The sequence below is a fragment of the Oenanthe melanoleuca genome, chromosome 2, assembly GCF_029582105.1.
Source record: "Oenanthe melanoleuca isolate GR-GAL-2019-014 chromosome 2, OMel1.0, whole genome shotgun sequence".
In the NCBI taxonomy this organism is placed as follows: Eukaryota; Metazoa; Chordata; class Aves; order Passeriformes; family Muscicapidae; genus Oenanthe; species Oenanthe melanoleuca.
In genome coordinates this window covers 12,316,609-12,335,060 of record NC_079335.1, presented here as the reverse complement: position 1 = coordinate 12,335,060, position 18,452 = coordinate 12,316,609, and the positions used below count along the sequence as shown (strand labels likewise).

Genomic DNA, 18,452 nt, shown 5'->3' with positions numbered 1-18,452 from the left:
CATAAAAACTTTATTGTGAAGCTTTGATATGAATTGAGAATCTTCCTAACCTTTGGCTAACCATTGCCTTTTACAAATATAAGAATGAATTTTCTGGATACTTCTATTTAGGCACCAATATAGACACCAGAAACCCATTTAATACCATCTGAGTGACAAGAGTTGTTCTATAATGTTTAAATAGGTTGCCTGATTTTTTCCCCTAAACAAGAAACCTCATTCAGATCCCACTAGGACATTTTTTAAAAATCTGCAAATTTCAAATACACATTGGATCAGACCCAAGATAAGCCCATGAAGAAGAGGTGGTGACATTCAGCCTCTGTACTACATAGACATAATCCTTGCCAGCTTGGGAAAGTAAATCACCCCTGCTTCTTTTTCCAGACAATGTCAAAATCATCAGATAACGTGAGCCAGAATGACAACACACATTAACAAATCTCCTCTATCTTTACATTAAACATTGCAGCCTTATTAGCAACAGCTGGCTACCTCATTAAACTCATCAGAGCAAGTTTACAGACTAGAATTAACAAATCAAAGCCATTATTTTTGCATTGTTTCCAGAGAATTATGGTATTATTTTCTTCTCTAATAATGGGGAGGTGCTGCAGAATCTCATTACCCCTGTGGAAGGCATGGGCATTACTAATGAAGATCACTGTGCACTTGGGAGTGTTGTCTTACAGGTATTTATAGAATTGTTGAGGATGTGCATATGTGATTCTCCTGAACTGTGACATCAGTATGGTTATTGAACAGTAATATATCCCATCACAGAAATTTTACTGTCATTTTAATGGCATGGTTTCAAAGATTATCTATGCCAAAACATTGCACTTATAATTTCAAATAAAAAGAAATGAGTTCACATTAAAATTATGTGATAATAACAAGCATTGGTGTTAAATGGCTATCAAAACTTTATGAAAATTAGATTTTTAACTGGGGTCAATGGAAAGTAATGAGAAGCCTTATAAAATACTGAGGCACCAAGTGCATTTAATAACCATCTCATAGTAGCAACAATGTCCATGACTGTGTCTTCTCTAAACAAATGAATGCTACAACATTTTTGTTTAACTTTGCATTTTCTTCATTGTCTTTAAGTCTCTTCAGGTACATCACTTTGCATTTATGTGAGCAGTGACCTCTTATCTCTGAAATAAAAATTAAATAGAATAACTAAGCCCAGCATTGTATTTTTGAGTTTCCATCAAGGTCTTGCTGGAACAAAGCCAGATGACTGTTCTGGTCCCCACATATTCCACTGACACAGGCACAGAGGGGTCTTTGAGAGATTGGTCTCTGAGATGAACAAGAAAATACTCACCATAAGGGAAAAGAGATATTTTCAGACATCATCATGCACTCTTATTTTTTAAATATCCTTTTTCCACTTTGAGATATTTTCCCACAAGCTCTCCTAATGTTTTATGAATAAATAGACCACACAGAGAAACCTTGGATGAAATCTCAGACACAAGCCCAGAAAATAAGAAACTATAATCCTCAGTCAGTCATGTTTCATCAATATTAGTGTAATGAAGCCTCTGTGACTTTGAATGCCATGGATCAAACCCTAAAAGGACAGGACAGAGCAATAGAAAAATTACCAGTTATTTTCTTGTTGGTTTGGGGAATTTTCTTTGGTTTTGTTTGGTTGGGAGTGGAGGGGGAAGTTGTTGTTGTTTTAAGGGGGCTTTTCTGGGGGTTTTTTGGTTTGCTTTTTTATGGGTTTTTCCAGTTTGGTTTTTATGGTGGGGTAACAGCAAATCATTTTACATTTTCAGTAAACCATAAGACTGAAAAGCATTTCCTTTAGTGAGTCTAAAGAGATTTAAGCATATATGTGCATAAAAACTTTAGTAACCTTAAAAGCCTGATTTCTGTATTTTCACCATGAATAATTTAGGGCAGTAGTACTGACATCTAGCAATAATTCAGGAAACAATTACTTCAAAACTAAGTTTATTAGCCTGTAGTAGTAGTGGGATCCTTCTGACTATGCCCAGATCCCTGTGTATGAAGAGTTGGTCACCCTGCCCTTCACTGCTGTCAGTGCAGAGCCAGACAGTAAAGTCAGTGCTGGTTTTGCAGCAATTCATCTTATCCTAAATTAGTTTTCAATATTTGATGAACATGAATCACAGCCTGAACTCTGTCAGCTCATCTGACTGGATCTGCACCCACTGCAGATTCAGGGCTGCAATACCCACATCGAAGACACCTAAAGATATCTCTACCTTATTCCTGACTTCTGGAGAATTCTGAAGATTTGTGGGATCCTTTTGCATTCTCACCTGAGAAGATATAAGCAAGATGATGTGTTCTACATATGCTAAAATGCCACTTCACTGCAGCCATTTGTCAAGTTCACAGGGGTTGGAGTCTGAGGACATCACACAGAAGATGTTCTGGTTAAAGATGCTGTTTTGGAGATGCAACATAAAATAAAGGTGCTTATATGAAAAGGATTGAAAGCCCCTCCAGTTCCTAGAACAGGTGTTTAAAATAGTTATGCCTTTTCATGTCTTCATTAAACACCATACAATTTTATTTAGACTCTAGGTATATAAAATGTCTATCTTGAAGCCACCTTGTGGTATGAATCTCTCCAGTCTTCTTCCTAAATTATACATTAATTAACCAGATTTGATTCCTAGAAAAATTAAGCTATTGTCAAATCACTGGGTAAATGTAGAGGCTAAATTTAATTCCTGAACCACATCCACACAGAGCCATTCTGTGCATGTGCTGCCCTATTTGCAGAGGGTGTGACCCAGAGTTTGTCTGGCTCAATAGCTCCTGTACCAAAGCCCTGGAGAGGAAATGCTGTGACGACAGCAATGCAAAATGCACCTCTCTGTTGTAATTACACTGCTATTTATTTACCCAGGGTAGACACTTGTACCTTTAGAAACAGATTGAGACAACTGCCTGACTTTAAACAAGTCATGAAGGAGACATGGTTATGGCCATGAGGCTGCACAAAGTGTGGGTGCAGATGCACTTATGGCTCTGTCCCAGTTTTTGGTACTATCAAACCTAGGAAGGCTTTAATGCAGTGAATAGGCAGGTACCCACACAGATAAAAACACCACTCTAACTCTTCTTTGGAATAAGTTTATTTGGTGAAAATATGAGATAAAATTACTGGTTTCATTAAAAGATAATCTTATAATAAAAAATCATGTTACATTTTCCTCAGACTACCAGGGGCAACACTGGTCTTATGTTCCAGTTCAGTTCATAAAGCCATTTGCTTCGGTGACCTGGCTGCAGCTTTTGAAAACCCAAAGATACAACTTGACCCAGGTTTTCTCAATTCCAGAACTGAGCTACAGAATCTGAGTCACCATGGCCAAGAGACACGTGCACAGAGTTGCTCTGGATCAGGTGGAATGTGGTAACTTGTCCATGTACCCACAAGTCCTCCTGGCCTAGTTAAAAGGATTTAAATAGTATTTGGGTTTTATTATTAGAATTCATTATATATATTTGTTATTTTATTTATATACTATGTATAATACATACATTATTAAATGCATGGCAGAGTTATGAATAGGGAGGGCCATGGTTTCAGGGTCAGAGTTGGATTTTCAGACCAGAAATAGTATTGAATGCTGGTTTACAAGTTTCTCACTTCTTTTCTGCTTCTCCCTTCTCATGCCAGATGAAGGATATTAATTTACTAAAGCCCCAAAAAAGCAGCAAATCATTACCCACCATGCAGTGACCATTGTGCAGACAGAGACACAAAGGCCATTCCTACTTATTCTCTTTTGCATGAGCATTTAATCCAATTTGCAGTCTAGCTGTAAGTTGTGGGAATCCCTGATAAGAGTTATGTTCCCAGAACCCACAGAGCATCTCTGTGCAGCACTGAGCTAAAGCTTGCCTTTACAGGGAAATATTTTAGGCTTTCATTCACCAAGGGCCATGAGAAGAATGGAAGGAATTAGCTGTGTGCCAAATATTATTAATAACATTAGCATATTAAAGACTGTCTACTTACTGCCAAGTAAAACAAAATTAAATCATGTTAGTATAGTGGGGAAAACTCATTCAATAAAAAAGAACAAAAACAGTGGGATTATTTGTTCTAAGGTCTGAGTTAGGAAATATAATTTCAGATCTCAGGCCACATGCAAGTTTGGAGTTATTTTCAGTCATTTTCTTCATTTCTTTGTTGTAAAGTAGCAGGCTGATCCACAACCATTTTGTAGTTCACAGAGACTACTGGGTTTTCTACTCATATGGAGCTAGGGCTACCATGAAACATCAGCTGCTGTGCTGGCAGCCTGGGTCCCCTGCCCAAAACCTGCATTGCAGCAAGACAGCCTTGAAGCCAGGGAGGGGATGGCAGGAGCATCTCTGGACAGGTTGAGAAAGTTGGGGTGGCTCAGCCTGAAGAAAAGAAGGCTCTGGAGAGACCTAATAGCAGCCTTTCAGTGCCTAAAGGAGACCTACAAGAGACCTGGAGAGGGACTTTTGACAAGGGCATGTAGTGACAGGACAGGGGGGAGTGGCTTCAAAGGGAGAGTTTATATTAGTTATTAGGAAGAAATTCTTTACTGTGAGGGTAGAGAGGCACTGAAACCTTTCCTGGGCTACCCAGAAAAGCTGTGAATTGTCCACTTCTGGAAGTGTTTAAGATCAGGTTGGATGGGCCCCTGAACAACCCGACCCAATGGTTGGCACCCCTGCCCAAGGCCAGGGGTTGGAACTAGGTGATGTTTAAGGTCCCTTCCAGTCCAAACCTTTCCATCATTCTGTGCTTCTGTGACAGATCCTGCTATCTGTGCAGCCAGCCAGCTTGGCTGACTGTCAGCTTTGTTTCCCAGGAGTCAAAAGCTCTTCCTTTTAGCTACCCACAGACAGAGCTTGTCACTTCTAACAAAATGTCATTAAACAGTCCAGTTGAAAAAAAATGGCTTTCACTCCTTATAGTGTTTTTATTCCTTGCTGGATTTTCACAAATACAATGGGCTTTACCTTCTCTGATTCAGCCAGCAAAGCTGTGAACATCTCTGCTCTGCTCAAAACTGCTCAGGATTGTCAGCACCAATCTACTCAGTTAAGGGTAACAGACCCTGCTATTTGCCATAGGAGCTGAGATTTGCCTTTGCCCACAGCTTTCATTTCAAACCACATGTAATGGTGCACAAATCACATCACTAGGTGATGTTCCAGGCTGAGAGGGCCCTTCAAATGTGAAGAGTCAGCTCTTACTGTGCCCTCCAGCCTGGGGAGTAGTAAAGATCCAGCTGCTTTTATAAGTAGGTAAATAAAGCTGTTCACATCATAAAATTATCTGTATTGTGTTCTGTGTGTAGACTCTGCAAGAAGCAGCAGAGAGACCCAAGAAACAAGGTCTTAATTCTCACATATCCACAAGATGATTTGGGCATTTAATACCAAAAGTGCAGAGAGCAAGTCTGGCTGGTGCCTGGGTATAACTGTGTGTGCTTTCACTGCTGGATACATATTTGTTCTCAAGGTTTTGCAAATGGACAGGTGCTTGGGACTGGGAACATATGAAATCCACAGAAACTATACAGCCAGCTGTGATGTCCTTAAGGATGTGTTGATTTGCACTACCATAAGATGAAATGAAATTGATGCTCTTCACTGTTTCTTGATGGGATAATGTCAAGCATTTCTTGATCCTGAGCATTAACAGTATTCTGCTAGAAGCAGGGGGAAACTATTACTGTTGAGTAATCACTGCCTGGAAATTGTGGTGCTGTCACAGAATGGTTCCAAACTGAGTTTCCAGGATTCAGCAGTATCCTTTTATACATAATAGGCAGTTGGATTCAACAGGACAGTTTGTGCAGCACAGAGGAAAAAAATCCTGGCTCTATTAAAAAAAAAAAAATAAAAATTGAATTTTATTTAATTTTGAGTCTTAAGCATCAATTATGCCTTTTCTTTTTCCCTAGTTGCCTACACAGGCATTGGTCTTATACAAATCATTATTCAGAAAATGTATGTATGGATGCCACTAACTGTATCAGTTAGCACACTTTTCCTGAGGGTCACTGAGAAAGTCTAGATGAAGGAACAAATGCAGGAATGCTGTGATATGATTATTTCATTCAAAAAAAAATCAGTGATGGCAAAGAAAGAAGAAATACCTTTCCTAAGCAGCTCCTGGCTTTTTCAGCCAGCTTCATTTAGAGCCATTGGTCTATGATTAACAGCATTTTACTCCCAGCCCCAAATTCAAACACTTTTATTAATTTTATTTTGGCAGAATCTAATTTTAGCAAGAGGTAGATGCATTTTTAATTTCTGGGAAAAGAATTTCCTGTTCACGTCTATTTACAGTTGTTTGCCTTTCATTATCCTCTATTTAGATGAAGTTATAATAGTTTACCAGTTCATGAAAGTCTACAGACATTTCCTTGGCCAGATCTAGTTCTAATGAAAGAGTAAAGAAGATATTTTATAGCAGCATTGCTGACGTACACTCCTGGTGATATTACATTTGAAATGCAACAGTTCTCACAGCATTAAGTATGGAAAGGAAGCTGGGATGACCCATATTCCAAATTCCAGTGGTTGTCCAGACAGAATTCTGTTTGTTAGGAATGGTGACAAAAAGCCTGTTGCTACTTTTACATTGCAAACCATTTTCCTTCTGTGGTTCATTTACTTCAGGTGAACATTTTGGAGAAACTCTGTGTGTAGAATCTACAAATAACTAGGTTCTTTAAACAGATTTTACTAAACAGTATTAAATATTATATTACACAGAAATAAAAACAGCATGTCCCAGCAATAATAAATATTGAAGGAAGGCAGAGGGAATCCCACATCCCCTTGAACTGAGACTCAGGGAAAATCCTCTTGGGAAGGTGAAAATGGATTTACCATGGAAAAGAGAAAAAGGATACAGTGTGAGAGGATGCTATTTTCTCAGCCTCAGGCAATATACAACACATTTTTACCAGCTGGAAAAGTGGTTCTGCCTCTTACAAAATAACTGTGGTAGAGCTGCAACTTTGATTTTGCCAAATTTGAAGAGCCACATTCATGAAGTCAAGATTATAGGGAAAAAGAAAAATCTATGCAAGAAGAAGACTACAGTGAGGACCACTGAAAGGGACCAGGAAATTAAACTGTCACAAGATGTTTCTCTCTGAAATACCACATGGGGTGATACTGATCATCTGCATCTCTTCCAAATTTTAATTATTTCAGGAGTAAGAGCCACAGAAGAAGGCCTGGAAACTCTTTTGAAAGGACTGCACTTGCAGATTTTTGTGGGTGGTCTTCTACTGCCTCTCTCAACACATTAAAGGTCTTGCTGGCTCACTTGCATTTCCATTTTGTGTTTATCCTACAAACTGAATTTAGGCTGTTGCTTTTGATAGACAGTGAGTGTCTGTTCTTGACATGGTGGAATCGCCCAAAGACTTCATGATTATAAATAAAACATTTTAAATGAGATTCTCTTCCTATTTATTGAATTGCAGCCACATACTCCCACTTTTACTGTGGTTTCCCTTTCACTGTATTCATTTCTTTGTGGGATTTTCTGTAATATTATCTTAATTTCCAGCTTTCTAGTCCCTTTTCTAACAGTATTTTTCAGGAAACACTCACCAAAATCTCAAGCAGCAGCTATCAGCATTCCCATGGTATTGGTTTCTAGTTTATTTAGTAGTTTTGAAGCTGGACAATAAAGTCACATAGTCTAGTGCTTAATATGCTAAATTTTAACTCATTTATATCAGCAGAGCCTCACATGATGAAGAAAGCAACCACTCTGTGTCAGCTGGCACTGCACCCACAGCCTTGGGGACAAGGTTTATGTCTGGGAGCTGAATTAAAATCATAGACATTTGAGGATGTATAATTAAAACAAGATTCCCAGTAAATTCATGGACATGTCTGAACATTTTCAGCAGAAATTTTCCATGGTTTTTAGTAAGATATACAAAGGATTGATACATAAGTTGAAGTGTGGCTCTGTGGCCATTCTCAATAGCTGGTGACTCCTGACTTTTGAAGTATATAAACATATTACCAGTCTTAAATTAAAGGCTATACAAGCTGTTCAACAATTTGTTATGGAACCATAATTCTCTGAACAGGGAAACTAAAAACAACTGTGTGCCTAATACAGCCCTCAGTGCTCTGGAGTGTTTGCAAGCCTCCAGTTTCACAAACCCAAGGATTTTGTGTAAGCTTGGTTTGTAAAAGTTCACTGACCTAATCAGCCACAGGGCCAAGGCTGTTCAGGGTCTGGGGAAACTGTGTGTTCTTTGGGTCAGATTTCTGTCCCTGTTCATTTTACAGAGCAGCAAGGGGCTGCCTCTTGTCTGCTTTGTTACATCCCTGGCGCAGCTCCAGAGGAGCAAATTCCACCTACCCAAGGAGGAGCAAGGTATCAATGTCAGAGTGCCACACTCACACTCACACAGTGCCACACTCACACTCACAGTGCCACACTCACACTCACACAGTGCCACACTCACACTCACAGTGCCACACTCACACTCACAGTGCCCACACACACTCACACAGTGCCACACTCACACTCACAGAGTGCCACACTCACACTCACACAGTGCCCACTCACAGTGCCACACTCACACTCACAGTGCCACACTCACACTCACAGTGCCACACACTCACCCACACTCACACAGTGCCACACTCACACTCAGTGCCACACTCACACTCACAGTGCCACTCACACTCACAGAGTGCCACACTCACACTCACATTCACACAGTGCCACACTCACACAGTGCCACACTCACACTCACAGTGCCACACTCACACTCAGTGCCCACTCACACTCACAGTGCCACACACTCACACAGTGCCACACTCACACTCACAGTGCCCACACTCACAGTGCCACTCACACTCACACAGTGCCATACTCACACTCACACTCACACAGTGCCACACTCCCACTCCCACTCCCACTCCCGCTCCCACTCCCACAGCAGCTCCAGGCAGTGCTGTGCAGGCTGCTCTCCCTGGTGCCTCCAGGACAGGGGCTGTGTCCAGCAGCTGCCAAGGTCTCCTCTGGAGCCCTGAGGTCATTCTGTAGGGCCAGTTTCCAGCACTTTCCAGCTACCATGAACAAAACTTCACACTGTGGCTCTTCTCATGTTTGTAATCCCAGTACCCAGGCTTTTTATGTTCTTGGCTTTCAGACTGATTTTTGTCAACATCTTTGTATTTTTGGCTTGTCTACTCAGATCTTCATCAATTCATGGAAGCACAAGCCTGGACTCTGTGTTTGAATTCAATTCAGGGTGAAAACCCTCCATCCAGCTTGGATTACTTACTAGTCCTGCATAACCCTTAGTTTTGGATGATGTTTCCCATCATTGCAGCTATCTAATTCCCTAAAGAGTGTACTTATTTCTTACATTTATTCTGAATTAAGGACATCTGTTATACCTGCTAGCCTCCAAAGGTCTTTCACCAGAATAATATGATATGACCTTTCTGTCATTGTCCATTAGTACTAATATAATATTTACTGTAATTCTGTCACTGACATAACCTTAGATTTACTTCTTTCCTCTACAACCTAGTGGTTTGGGATAGCTTCAGTCTTTATTTCATGGTCTTTTACATCTCCACAGCTTTTCTTTCTACACCATAGGATCCCTGCTTCTTATACTAAGTAACCCCTTTTCTGATCTTATTGATTTTGCATTATCTTCCAATCCTGTGCACATGCTTACCTCTTCTCAGACAATACATAGTTTATCCTGTAAAACTAAATCTTGTTATCCAAATTCTCAAGTCACACAAACTGTTGGTAACCTTTCTGACCTCTGTCAGAAATTGTTTATTACACCATCTTGTTATGTATCCCCTTGGTGGATGCATACCTTGGATTTATTTTATTATTTCATTCTTCCTGATCAGCAGAGGAAAACTCAGCTTATTTTTTATAAATACTTCTCTTCCTCAATTAAACACACAAATCTCCCCCAGCTTGTTTCTTATTCATTTTTAATCAGCCTTTTATGAAAGGAAACATTTCCACTGTCAAAAGAACTCTTTGAATTAAAAATACTAATATTTTGTTTAAATGATGTGGGGTTTTAGCAGTGTTTAGCAATAACAGGATAAAACAAAGTACATTGAATCAATTCAATTTTCAAATCCAGCTGTGGAAGAGAACAATAGAGGTAAAACAATGATTTTTGTGCCTTCCTACAAGTCATTAATGCCTTTGCAGTACCTGGAACCCATGCTGGCAAGTCTCTCCTTCCAAGAAGTCCATGAGCCCTTCTTACTAATCCAGGAATAATTTTATTGTTGGGAAAGACATAAAAACGAGATCAGAGAGAGAAACACATAGAGATGTAGAGTCTTTCCTGTGGGGAGTGTTTCCATTTACTCAATGGATTTTGTTCCAGGCTTTTGAAGAGAAATCCTGACTCAATTAATTTATGGGAATTTTGCCACTGGCTTCAGTGGTGCAGGATGTCACCCCTCCTGTTCACACAGACACAGATCAGAATCTCTGTGACTTAGTGACCCAGAGGCATGACAACATTTTCTTATCTATAAGCCAAGTTTTTCTCTTATTTCTACTTGACCCAAAAGATGACTGTGGATTCTCACCACTATAAACAAGAGCTTGCTTCAGAGGTTAGCATACTTCTCCACATATTGCTTTTTTTCTTAAGGGAACTTTGTTCTGGCCCAGACATCTTTCCTTTTTCTTTTCCTTTTTTTTTTTTTTTTTTTTTTTTAATTTAATAAGAAGTATAATGCAAAAGCATTATTTAGAATCAAAAAGTAGGTTCTTTACTATTAAACTGGTGTAGCCCATGTTCTGAAGTCCTCAATATGTTGCAATACATTGAATACTTCAACTCTTCCTTTTCATTTCAACTACTGTTTGCTAATGGGGACATTTTACAGTAAATGTGAATCAATTAGCAAACCCTGAATTTGTGTTAGCAAACTCTGAATTGTCCTTCATCTTCCCAAAGTCTTCTATTTTGCCTGCAGAAAACCAGTCCAGGTGAGAGGAAATAATTAGTTTAGAGGTAAATGTTGACAAGTTTGAATCAAAAACTTTCTGTCTCCAGTCCCATTGTGTTTTGGCCAAAGAGCATTCAAAAATTAGTCATTAACAAGAATAATCTAACATTAGTCACTTCTAAAGAACTTCCAGAGAGATCCTGGAAATTATTATAAAGACCTACATACAAGAAAAAAACAAAGAAAGAAAGAAAAAGAAAATCTTTAAAAGATTATGTCTTTAGACTCCAGGTTTTTTAATGTCCCCAAATTCCCTGTTCTACAATAGCCTCCTGTTCCTTTCCTTTGTTAAATGTTTCATCACATTGTGACAGCCAAGGAGTACAAAGCTCTTCTGACATGTACATTTAATCTAATGCTTCATGAGAAAAGGTATTTAATTTAGTAGAAAATTTGTTCACAACATTAGTTTTTTCTCAATTTTTTCATGGCTCATCCAATTAAAAGTATTCTGAAAAATTAAGATGCCATAATTTGCCTTGTGTTAGATGTAAATCTAAAGGGCTGCTTCCTTAAAAGCAGACCCAATTGTCAAAGTCAAGCAAGATAAAAGCTTGGAGTATCTTAAAGCTCATTAGAAAGCCCAGGATAACCCATGGTAGGTGTCACCTGCTGCTGGCCTATTCTAGCAGTAAATTACTGTACCTGCCTTAAAACCTTTGGCCAGTTTGGGGCTGTAGGTCTGATCACAGTGTGGAGCAAAGCTAATCTCTGTCCTCTGTGCTCACACCCACACAAACAAGAAGAAAACTTTCAATGACAAATCTTCACAAGCCAGCAGGCTGGGAAAAAAGTGGATGTTGTGTATCACAAAACTGAAATATACAATAGGGAAAAAATGTGAGATGATAAATAAGAGATTCTGAGATCTTGGTACCAACCATGGAGAATAAATAGTGAATAGATTCTATGCAGTTACATCCTAGGAATGAGGTTCAGTCCAGGTCAATTTTCACTTTGGCATGCCAGGCTTTGAGGGAGAAGAGTAACAGGGGATTTCCCAGTTTAGGGAGGGATGCTCTTGGCTATTGCCAGAAATTGTTGCTAAAGATTTTTCCTCAGAAAAAAATGAACTGTCTGGAATTGATAGTTGCAAACGTTTTGCCAAGAAATTGGCAGACAAGTCCAAAAGAAATATCTCTCCTGGTCTCAAAAAAGGTAAGAAACAATCCTTAAATGAGCCTTGTCACTTGAACTTAAAGTGTCCCTTGACTGTATTTACAGGGTGTCTGGTTACAAGAATGGACACTAAAAAAATAAACACCTGCAAAGGAAGTTTTAAAAGCCAGCTGCACTGCTGCATTCATGGTTGTTGTTTTTGCTTCCAGAAAAACAAAACAAGCTCTATCTTTATTCAACCAGTTCTAACATTATAGCCTTGAATAAAAAGAATTATATATTCTAACATATGCAAACAAACCCCCAAATTTTGTATAAAATTACTTGAAATCTTGTGAGTCTTCATTTTTGGTTGCACCCAAACTATGAAATCTCTCTTGCTGATTGAAGAGAGCAGAGATGTTGACCTAGTAACAGAGTCTGGCAATCTATTTGTCCTTCTTTCCTATACAAAAACTCTTCTCCAAGACACATTGTCTGAGAAGAAACCAATCTCCTATTTGACTTTGGAGGTGATCTAGGGATTGACTTGTTAAAATGTCAGTTTTCTCCAGGGGCTGTAGAGGCTTTCCCAATTAAACTGGGGCCAGGCAAAGGTCTCTCCTTTTTGTTGCATTAGCTTTAAAAGAGCTAAAGGAGAGACAAGGACCACCCCTACACACACACTTAGGTTTTAATGAATGTTAAACAAGGAGCAAGATCAAGTAAAGATTAATCAATGACAATGACATCTCTCTATTTTATCACATTCACAAACATCTACTCAAACTTTTAAGCAGCTGAGCCAGATTCAAAGCCAGCAGTCTCTCCAGTGACTTCAAACGTCTGGGACAGAGGTGATGCTGTCTGCCTCACCTGGAGCAGCACTCACTCCTTATCCTCATATCCCTTACAGTATTTTATAGGCCACAAGTGCCTATCATTTAATCTTTTGACAACATGGTCAATAACTATTATCACTGCCCTCACAAGTCTCAATCTACTTTCTGAACTCTCACCTAACCCTCTGCAAGCCTTTTCTGGGAGCCCAGCTCATTCTCCTACTGTACCAGTGCTTACTTTATCTTTCCACTCCTCAGGACTGTGACAGGACTTTCCCTGCTCTCTGCCCTTTTGGAGACATAATCACTACAACACAGAAGTGTGAAAATCTGTCTTCCTATATCTGTTTGAAACTTGCTGATTTTCTTTTCCTTTTCTTTCCTCTTGTGAAATACCACAACATTTTTCAATTAGAGTAGGTTCTTGTTGCAACTGCTATCAAAGCACTGTTATCATAAAACATCTGTCCTAAATGTAAGAACATCTGTTTCCCAAACTCCTTCTTGGTCCCTAGATGACTCATTTCTTTGATAGTTGTTCTTTGTAAAGGAAGTCTTTTTTCTTTTTTTCTTCTAAGAACTTGGCTTTTAAAATTTTTCCTTTTCATTTAACATGTTAAGCTAGTGGTTCACAATATTAAGCTCTGAGATTGTGCTTTTCTTGTCATTCTTTCTGTAGTACAATACTTAGCCAAGTAATATCATTGTTTCAGTTTCACTTATAAGAACAACTGGTCCAACACTGGTTTTTATGTGCTGCCCAAGCAGCAAGGCAAAGAATCTTGGATTTCATCCTCTCTAAAATGCTGACACTGAGGTTATAGAAACAGTCTAAGGACCACTGGCCCTAGATACCATTCAAGTGTTCATTAGAAGCCATTTAGCTTCTGCAAACTCTTTTGCTATTTTTAAAATTTCACATAGATATTGCTGAAACCAAGCATATCAACACAGGTCTTGTAAATTACTCCCTGAATTTTGCAGTCCAGCCCTATGCAGAAGAACAGAAGAACCTTACAATTTATTTTGCCAAATTAAAATGCTCAGCAAGGTTGCAGCTGAACTCCACTGAAAATATGGAGCTGCCTTTGTACCATTCCTGCTGAGACATTGCCAGTTAAGTGGCAAATTATGCAATCACTGGGGTACTTCCTTACATCCTTTAGATTCCTTTCTTGCCCACTGTTTCTCCATTCAGACCCTGTGCAAGCACATAACTGCTTGTCAGAAAGGTTCTTAGTGCTTATTTCCTTTTTATTTAATGTGAGCTGTGGCTGCTTTGATCACACCTTTTGATCCCAAATCCCCATGAGCAGCACCTTGTGGGCAGTGCTGGCACACCTTGGCTCAATTACTGCTCCACTGCTTCCCAGCCCTGTCCCTCCTGGAGCACAGAACCTTTCCTGAGTGTCTCTGGCCCCAGGCAAAGCTCAGCTGCTGAGATCTGATGCCTGCACACACCCTGTGCTTCCCACTGAGCTTCCCACAGTCTCACAAAGTGCCATTCACCCACCTGCCCAGGCCACTGAACAAGTGAGATGTGTCAAAGCAGATTCCTTCTGGACAAAAATCAGCACCACTTCAGGGAGCTGTCCTCAGCCTCACTAAGCAAGGAATGGGCCAGCAAGCAGGTAAAAATAAAAAAGATATTGTCTGCAGAAATAGCTTTCAAATATTCATGAGGGCTCCTGATATAAGCTCCTCTTTCAATTGAGGAAACCCTGAAACCTGCCCTGAGACCCTGTAGTTTGCCAGATTCTTCACACAGATAAGGAAAACAGCCACATTCTAGCTCTTTCAGTATTATTTTTCATTATTGAATTGAAGGTGAAAGGAAACTGAAAACAGCTTGTCCTGTGTGGCTTCTGAAATAATAGCAATGTGATTCATGAGTGACTTGGAGCTTTGAGGAATTTAAAATTGGGTTAGACAGTCAATTTCCTGACTCCACGAGCTCAGTGCTTTCTACTAAAGTACCCAGGAGTAACAACACTGGCTTCAAAAAAAATTGCATAGCCTGAATCAGTAGCAGCAGTATTATAACTGAGCAGGCTGGACAAAAGCAGTTCAATGAGCTTTGGGGTTTTCAGTTTCACCCTGAAGTACTTCTGTGTACTACATTTGCCCTGTTTTTCTTCCTTCAGCAGTTTCTGAAGATGATCCATAGAAAACATTTTGCTGTCAGTTGGTTTTCACCAAGCAGGAGGATCTGTTGTTGAACTTCCCATATATTACTGTAGTTAGCACACTTATTTTTTGTGATTATGGAAACTGCCTGTGCTCCTCTGAGACTGCAAGTTAACACTTCTTTGTAAAAGAGAGTGAAAAACATCTAAAAACCTCAAGAATTCACAGCAGCACTGACTTATGAAAATTAATACAGAGGTGGTTTGTGCCTCTCTTTCATGCTGGCAGTTTTCTGAAAGGTTGGTAAAAATGATCTGTTGGTCTGTTCCTTTATGGGTATTTCTAGAGAACCTACTGCCATAAGTGCATGAGCACTCAGATTTTCCTTCCATAAAAGAAAGAGATTCCAAGGCCAAAAAAAGGAGAAATTGAAGAAATAAATCAAGCAATGTAGAAAGGATAAATCAGGTGTGATCTCCCAAGGTGATGTCCAGAATCTTGATTTCAGTCTTGCAGAGCAGAGAAGGAAGGAAAGTACATGTCCATCATCAGCTGTAACTATTGACAGTGTGGATTTTACACCTGACTCATCACTTACATTCCCTCTGTGGCCCATGGTAAGAAAATTCACTGCTGGAGAGCAGCACCTGGGTTTAGACTGCAAGCATCTATTTCTCTCCCTGACACAAGGTTAGATATTTAGTCCTGTCAGAACATCAAAAATGTCACTCAGCAGCCCTCTTCTCATAGATACATCATTAGTTTCTAGGCACTGAGGTTTCCAACACTGAAAGCAGCTTTTTCTTGGCAGCACTGAACATCTTGGCTTGCCTGTTAAGCCTGAATTATTCCCACATCTACAGACTAGACACTCACTCCACAGTTGTGCATCCAGCACTCAGTGTAGCTGGTTTTCTCACAGTATCTTTAGGGCATCAAACATTCAAGGCCAGCCCTGAGAAGACAAGGGCTCCAGCCTCAGTGCCCTGAGCTCACCAGTACTGGTGTGGATCAATGGCAAAACACAGAAACATTTCCCTTGTACTGCCCAAGGGGATCTCCATCCTTGCACCCCAGGATGGCTCCCACATGCTACATCTGTTCTCAGTGCCTGAAATTGTTCTGCTCTTCATGGAATAAGAAACTACTAACTGGATGAAAGAGAAGCTAGAACAAATCTTTACAGTTTCCCAAAAAAAGTTTCTCACTGGGCTTTCAATCTGTGAAATAGACCTGACAGATTTTGGGGCACAACAAAAGACCAGGAAGGACTTCAGTCACTCCTACCCCCTTTCATATGCCATACATAGATAGTAGAATAAATATTACTGAACAAATTCATTCCAGGCACTATTTAAGGTCTGCTGATTCAGCCTTTTATGCCACATCTACACATCTTTTAAATGCCTCCAGAGATGGGAAAGACATCTCTCCCAGGGCAATTTGTTCCAATGCCTGACCACCCTTACAGTGAGAAATTTTTCTTACTATCCCATTTAAACCTTGCTACAACCTCCCTTCAATTAGCTGTAGAAAGCAATAAGGTCTCCCCTGAGCCTCCTTTTCTCCAGGCTGAACAACCTCAGGACATTCAGCCACTCCTCATAAGACCTATTCTCTTTAGGTGTGTGTATGGGCATTGCACAGCCTAACATTAATTACCCTCTGAAGAAACAACTCTTGACCTCACTGTGCTCTAAACAGAGATTTGACAACCAGCAGCAGATAAAGAATGCAGTGGTTTTAAGACCTAATGACACTTTGAGGAACAAAGCTCTGTAGTGTCACAGGAAAAAGAAAGATGGCTTCATTAGCATTTTGGCAAATACAACTCCATCAAGAAAGGCAAAAATTAGGTTTTGAGAGGAAGCTAAAGCAGCCACTCTTACCACATTAGAAGGGTAGTTTTCAGTATATATGCAATATATGATCTGTGGTAAATATATATGTGTATATATACACACCTGTACTAAAATCTGACAGAGCTGAGTAGCTCTACATGGAAAAAGATAGGTGGAATAGATTCTATCTTTTCTTGTGACAACAAGTCAGTGGAAAATAAAGCAACTCTGCCTTCCCATCCAGGCTGCCATGGTCCCCATTTAGGGTCCCACTGGAGCTCCTCAGCTGGGCTGATCCTGTGCTGGATCTCAGCAGAGTCTCAGGAGGGGCTGCACAGAGCAGAGCTGCCCAGCAGAGAGAATCCTGGCAAGGGGGAAAAGGGAAGGATCCTCAGCTCAGACCACAATAGACAAGAGTTCTCTGGGAGCTTTCTTACTTGCAAGATAGCCTTTTGTAGTTTTGAAGATTTTTATATGATGTGCCACTTATTCTGTTTGTATCCCTTGCCCCTTCACTGAGTCCTTTCATTTCAGATAGCAGCCAGAGGATTTTGTTTCATTGTTATTGTTTCTGGTTTTCTGTCTTATTAACCCAATGTAGAGTGAAAAGCAAAATTCTGAGCCAGGGTTTTCAGCATGGTGCTGTTAGTTCCCAGAAAAAGAGACCCCTTGGGTAACATTGGCTTCTGCCTAAACATCACCATGAGCTCCTCTCAGAAGTCTGTGCCATGTTGAACACATTACCTGATTCCTGGGTCCCATCTCCTACACAGGGACCTTGATTTTACAGAGGTTTGACAAAACATTCAAGATGTTCTTTCACAGGGCTGAAAGATGGGCCATGTTTAATATGTAATTAGGTAGAACTTTCCATTGCAGAAATGACAGCTGCGTTTAAATCAGTCGTGGGCTGAAACTAAGGGGCAATTTTTAGCCATTGTATTTTGTTGTCACATTGTACATCAGGATAGGTACATGTGTGGATTGAGCTTCCAAAGGTAAATGCTAAGCCTGTTAAGAGCAAATTTAAGATACTTATTGACAGCTTTTTAAGTCCATAATCATTTTGGGTACAAAAAGTAGTAAATATTCCCTGGGAAGCACTGTTTCAGTCCAAAGGCAAGGTAAGGACAGATTTGAGTATTACAGCTGGTCTACAGTGTGCAGCTAAGTCAACAATTATTCTCTTTTTTTGGCAGAAAACTTAGTTGTATGGACATTTTTATCCGAAAATATAAGAAGAGAATTTCAGGTTTTCCATAAAAAACAATAAACTTTTTGAGCAAAAAAGTTCTGTTTTGGGTTCTTCCTCTTTTGAGTATGCAAAAAGTTATAATTTCCTGCTGTTAAAAGGGAAAATAGAAAGATTTTCCAGTCAATCCTAGGAAACATGACTTTCTCAGGAGAGACCCTTACATTTGAGCATAAAATAGACCATAGTAGTGCAGGAGAGCCCTGTGAAGGTGGCCCTGTTCTTCAAGGTGATTTAAGCATTATT

The 18,452-nt window shown here is 39.8% G+C and overlaps 1 long non-coding RNA gene across 3 annotated transcripts in view; it reads right to left on the bottom strand.

Annotated features, from left to right (window-relative positions):
• LOC130250174 (uncharacterized) overlaps positions 1-7,702 on the bottom strand; it is a 41,699-nt gene extending 33,997 nt beyond the window's left edge. For all 3 annotated transcript variants that reach the window (XR_008839929.1, XR_008839928.1, XR_008839927.1), the window contains exon 1: positions 7,621-7,702. This is a non-coding gene — a long non-coding RNA (uncharacterized LOC130250174). The remainder of the gene's footprint in view (positions 1-7,620) is intronic.
• Positions 7,703-18,452: the final 10,750 nt, after the last annotated feature.